Below are 6,000 nucleotides of genomic sequence, written 5' to 3'. Positions count from 1 at the left end.
GATATTCACTACATGCCTCGGCACTCATTGGACTGCACACATCAAAATGTGTTACTTCCAACAAGTTGCTATCTTGTTCCATCTTACTGAAACCGTGGCCTTTCAGTCATCTTGCCCATGTGGTGTGATTTGCATATCTCAAGTGATTCAAAATCAAGTGAGTCCAAACGATCCATCTGCATGGAGTTTCTTCATGCGTATACACCAATAGACATGGTTCGCGTGTCTCAAACTTTTCAAAAAAACGAGTGAGTCCAAAGATCCATCAACATGGAGCTTCTTCATGCGTTTTACACCAATATGAGTTACATGGCAGTGCCACAAGTAGGTGGTACTATCATTACTATCTTATATCTTTTGGCATGAAAATGTGTATCACTATGATCGAGATTCAATAAACCATTCCTTTAGGTGCAAGACCATTGAAGGTATTATTCAAATAAATAGAGTAACCATTATTCTCCTTAAATGAATAACCGTATTGCGATAGACATAATCCAATTATGTCTATGTTCAACGCAAACACCAAATGACAATTATTCAGGTTTAATACTAATCTTGATGGTAGAGGGAGCGTGCGATGTTTGATCACATCAAACTTGGAAACACTTCCAACACATATCGTCAGCTCACCTTTAGCTAGTCACCGTAGCTCTTTTATTTCGAGTTACTAACACTTAGCAACCGAGCCGGTATCTAATACCCTGGTGCTACTAGGAGTACTAGTAAAATACACAATAACTTAATGTACATCCAATATACTTCTATCGACTTTGCCAGCCTTCTTATCTACCAAGTATCTAGGGTAATTCTGCTCCAGTGGCTGTTCCCCTTATTGCAGAAGCACTTAGTCTCGGGTTTGGGTTCAACCTTGGGTTTCTTCACTGGAGCAGCAACTGATTTGCCGTTTCATGAAGTGTCCCTTCTTGCCCTTGCCCTTCTTAAAACTAGTGGTTTCACCAACCATCAACAGTCGATGCTCCTTCTTGATTTTTTACTTTCGCGGTGTCAAACATCGTGAATATTTCAAGGATCATCATATATGTCCCTGATATATCATAGTTCATCACGAAGCTCTAGCAGCTTGGTGGCAATGACTTTGGAGAAACATCACTATCTCATCTGGAAGATCAACTCCCACTCGATTCAAGTGATTGTTGTACTCAGGCAATCTGAGCACAAGCTCAACGATTGAGCTTTTCTCCCTTAGTTTGTAGGCTAAGAAAATCGTCGGAGGTCTCATACCTCTTGACGTGGGCACGAGCCTGAAATCCCAATTTCAGCCCTTGAAACATCTCATATGTTCCGCGACGTTTCGAAAATGTCTTTGGTGCCTCTACTCTAAACCATTTAACTGAACTATCACGTAGTTATCAAAACGTGTATGTCCGATGTTCGCAACATCCACAGACGACGTTTGGGGTTCTGCACACTGAGCGGTGCATTAAGGACATAAGCTTTCTACTGATCGCATAATCGCTACTATCAACTTTCAACTATATTTTCTCTAGGAACATATCTAAACAGTGGAACTACAGCGCGAGCTTACGACATAATTTGCAAAGATCTTTTGACTATGTTCAGGATAATTAAGTTCATCTTATGAACTCCCACTCAGATAGACATCCCTCTAGTCATCTAAGTGATTACATGATCCGAGTCAACTAGGCCGTGTCCGATCATCACGTGAGACGGACTAGTCATCATCGGTGAACATCTTCATGTTGATCGTATCTACTATACGACTCATGCTCGACCTTTCGGTCTCTGTGTTCCGAGGCCATGTCTGTACATGCTAGGCTCGTCAAGTTAACCCTAAGTGTTTTGCATGTGTAAAACTGTCTTACACCCGTTGTATGTGAACGTAAGGATCTATCACACCCGATCATCACGTGGTGCTTCGAAACGACGAACTTTAGCAATGGTGCACAGTTAGGGGAGAACACTTCTTGAAATTGTTGTAAGGGATCATCTTATTTACTACCGTCGTTCTAAGCAAATAAGATGCATAAACATGATAAACATCACATGCAATCAAATAGTGACATGATATGGCCAATATCATTTTGCTCCTTTTGATCTCCATCTTCGGGGCTCCATGATCATCATCGTCACCGGCATGACACCATGATCTCCATCATCATGATCTCCATCATCGTGTCTTCATGAAGTTGTCTCGCCAACTATTACTTCTACTACTATGGCTACCGGTTAGCAATAAAGTAAAGTAATTACATGGCGTTGTTCAATGACACGCAGGTCATACAATAAATAAAGACAACTCCTATGGCTCCTGCCGGTTGTCATACTCATCGACATGCAAGTCGTGATTCCTATTACAAGAACATGATCAATCTCATACATCACATATCATTCATCACATTCTTCTTGGCCATATCACATCACATAGCATACCCTGCAAAAACAAGTTAGACGTCCTCTAATTGTTGTTTGCATGTTTTACGTGGCTGCTATGGGTTTCTAGCAAGAACGTTTCTTACCTACGCAAAAACCATAACGTGATATGTCAATTGCTATTTACCCTTCATAAGGACCCTTTTCATCGAATCCGTTCCGGCTAAAGTGGGAGATACTGGCACCCGCTAGCCACCTTATGCACCAAGTGCATGTCAGTCGGTGGAACCTGTCTCACGTAAGAGTACGTGTAAGGTCGGTCCGGGCCGCTTCATCCCACAATACCGTCGAAACAAGATTGGACTAGTAACGGTAAGCATATTGAACAAGATCAACGCCCACAACTACTTTGTGTTCTACTCGTGCAAAGAATCTATGCAATAGACCTAGCTCTGGTACCACTGTTGGGGAACGTAGCAGAAATTCAAAATTTTCCTACGTGTCACCAAGATCTATCTATGGAGAAACCAGCAACGAGGGGAAGGAGAGTGCATCTACATACCCTTGTAGATCGTTAAGCGGAAGTGTTCATGAGAACGGGGTTGAAGGAGTCGTACTCGTCGTGATCCAAAACACCGGAGATCCTAGTGCCGAACGGACGGCACCTCCGCGTTCAACACACGTACAGCCCGATGATGTCTCCCATGCCTTGATCCAGCAAGGTGAGAGGGAGAGGTTGAGGAAGACTCCATCCAGCAGCAGCACAACGGCGTGGTGGTGATGGAGGAGCGTGGTAGTCCAGCAGGGCTTCGCCAAGCATCGCGGAAGAGGAGGAGTACGAGAGGTAGGGCTGCGCCAAGAGGGAGAAGTTCTCATGTATTGGGCTGCTCCAAAACCTCCAATATATATAGGGGAAGAGGGGGGCTGCGCCCCCTCTAGGGTTTCCACCCCCTAGGGGTGGCGGCCAGCCCTAGATGGGTTTTTGGGGGGGCGGCCAAGAGGGAATAGAGGGGAGGCGCCCACTAGGTGGGCCTTAAGGCCCATCTGTACTAGGGTTTGCCCCCTCCCACTCTCCCTTGCGCCTTGGGCCCCTTGTGGGGGGCGCACCAGCCCACCTAGGGGCTGGTCCCCTCCCACACTTGGCCCATGCAGCCCTCCGGGGTTAGTGGCCCCACTTGGTGGACCCCCGGGACCCTCCCGGTGGTCCCGATACATTACCGATATCGCCCGAGACTTTTCCGGTAACCAAAACAGGACTTCCCATATATAAATCTTTACCTCCGGACTATTCCGGAACTCCTCGTGACGTCGGGATCTCATCCGGACTCCGAACAACATTCGGTAACCACATACAAACTTCCTTTATAACCCTAGCGTCATCGAACCTTAAGTGTGTAGACCCTACGGGTTCGGGAACCATGCAGACATGACCGAGACGTTCTCCGGTCAATAACCAACAGCGGGATCTGGATACCCATGTTGGCTCCCACATGTTCCACGATGATCTCATCGGATGAACCACGATGTCAAGGACTCAATCGATCCCGTATACAATTCCCTTTGTCTAACGGTATTGTACTTGCCCGAGATTCGATCGTCGGTATACCGATACCTTGTTCAATCTCGTTACCGGCAAGTCTCTTTACTCGTTCCGTAACACATCATCCCGTGATCAACCCCTTGGTCACATTGTGCACATTATGATGATGTCCTACGGAGTGGGCCCAGAGATACCTCTCCGTTTACACAGAGTGACAAATCCCAGTCTCGATTCGTGCCAACCCAACAGACACTTTCGAAGATACCTGTAGTGCACCTTTATAGCCACCAAGTTACGTTGTGACGTTTGGTACACCCAAAGCATTCCTACGGTATCCGGGAGTTGCACAATCTCATGGTCTAAGGAAATGATACTTGACATTAGAAAAGCTTTAGCATACGAACTACACGATCTTTGTGCTAGGCTTAGGATTGGGTCTTGTCCATCACATCATTCTCCTAATGATGTGATCCCGTTATCAACGACATCCAATGTCCATAGCCAGGAAACCATGACTATCTGTTGATCACAACGAGCTAGTCAACTAGAGGCTCACTAGGGACATATTGTGGTCTATGTATTCACACGTGTATTACGATTTCCGGATAATACAGTTATAGCATGAATAAAAAGACTATTATCATGAACAAAGAAATATAATAATAACACTTTTATTATTGCCTCTAGGGCATATTTCCAACAGTAGGTGCACACGGTAGTACCGCTCCTATGGAGTTGTAGTACCGTGGCCTCAGGCCAGTCTCAGCCTCTCATGCGGCTGTAGGGGCGGATGTAATTTTTTACATCCGTGCCGTACGTGGTAGTACCGCCCCAAGCACGCGGTAGTACCGTGAGTCCTGGTCTGGCTCAGTAGCACGAGCGAAAGTAGGGGCGGATGTAATTTTTTACATCTGCTCCCTGCGCGGTAGTACCGCATGCCTGGCGCGGTAGTACCATGTCGGATTTTTGCACTGTTCGATTTTCAGCGGAAGTAGGCACGGATGTATTTTTATTCATCCGTGCCCTTCCCAGCCTAGTCAATTCTGGCCTTGCAGTAGTACCGCAAGGGGGAGCGGTAGTACCGCATCAGCGGCAGTACCGCTCTCAGCCTTGGTGGCTCTGGCCTGGACTAGCCCCTGCCATTGCAGCGGTAGTACCGCGGTCCATCACGGTAGTACCGTGAGCCCCTGCGGTAGTACCGCTTGTCTGGAGCGGTAGTACCGCAGGTCGTGGGCTGAGTAAGTGGATAAGGGTTGGATTTGTCTCTCCACTATATAAGGGGTGTCTTCTTCCTCTAGTTGACTACCTCTTCCATCCCTAAGCTCCATTGTTGCTCCAAGCTCCATTTTCGCCCGATCTCTCTCCCTAGCCAATCAAACTTGTTGATTTGCTCGGGATTGGTTGAGAAGGCCCCGATCTACACTTCCACCAAGAGAAATTTGATTCCCCCCACTAATCCCTAGCGGATCTTGTTACTCTTGGGTGTTTGAGCACCCTAGACGGTTGAGGTCACCTCGGAGCCATAGTCCATTGTGGTGAAGCTTCGTGGTGTCATTGGGAGCCTCTAATTAAGTTGTGGAGATTGCCTCAACCTTGTTTGTAAAGGTTCGGTCGTCGCCTTCAAGGGTACCAATAGTGGAATCACGACATTTCGCATTGTGTGAGGGCGTGAGGAGAATATGGTGGCCCTAGTGGCTTCTTGGGGAGCATTGTGCCTCCACACCGCTCTAACGGAGATGTACTTCCCCTCAAAAGGAAGGAACTTCTGTAACACATCCTCGTCTTCACTGGCTCAACTCTTGGTTATCTCATGCCTTTACTTTTGCACGCTTACTTATGTTATATCCCTTGCTTTCTTGTGTGCTTTTTGTTGTTGTTGTTGCATCATATAGGTTGTTCACCTAGTTGCATATCTAGACAACCTACTTTGATGCAAAGTTTAATTTGGTAAAGAAAAGTTAAAAATTGTTAGTTGCCTATTCACCCCCACCCCTCTAGTCAACTATATCGATCCTTTCAGGCGGTAGTACCGCCCCGGCAGTAGTACGCCTTGTTGCCCCGTTGCAGTAGTGTTTATTTTGGCTACTGCCACCCTAGCGGTAGTA

The sequence above is a fragment of the Triticum aestivum genome, chromosome 7B, assembly GCF_018294505.1.
Source record: "Triticum aestivum cultivar Chinese Spring chromosome 7B, IWGSC CS RefSeq v2.1, whole genome shotgun sequence".
Lineage (NCBI taxonomy): Eukaryota > Viridiplantae > Streptophyta > Magnoliopsida > Poales > Poaceae > Triticum > Triticum aestivum.
This window is presented reverse-complemented; position numbering follows the sequence as displayed.